This window comes from Ailuropoda melanoleuca, chromosome X (assembly GCF_002007445.2).
Source record: "Ailuropoda melanoleuca isolate Jingjing chromosome X, ASM200744v2, whole genome shotgun sequence".
In the NCBI taxonomy this organism is placed as follows: domain Eukaryota; kingdom Metazoa; phylum Chordata; class Mammalia; order Carnivora; family Ursidae; genus Ailuropoda; species Ailuropoda melanoleuca.
In genome coordinates, this window is record NC_048238.1 from 84,703,140 (window position 1) to 84,703,473 (window position 334).

Below are 334 nucleotides of genomic sequence, written 5' to 3' on the forward strand. Positions count from 1 at the left end.
CAGAACGCCGGGATCACGCCCTGAGCCGAAGGCAGACGCTTAACCGCTGTGCCACCCAGGCGCCCCTGATCCTGGCAAACTTTAAGAGCATTCAATGAGGAAGAGAGAAGAGAAGTGAAGAAACACCTTAGCAATGTAATTTGTTGGGTCTGCTTTTAGTAGTACAAGCAAACTGAACAGCAGTGACAGAGGTAAATCATTAGAGCCAAAGAAGAACCAGGAAAGGAAAGGACATGGATCTCACTTTGAGGTAGCGAAAGGGATGGGAGATACTTCCTTCTCCAAAAGAGCAGACATTATAACCCCCTTTTCACCCATCCATCTATTCATTCAT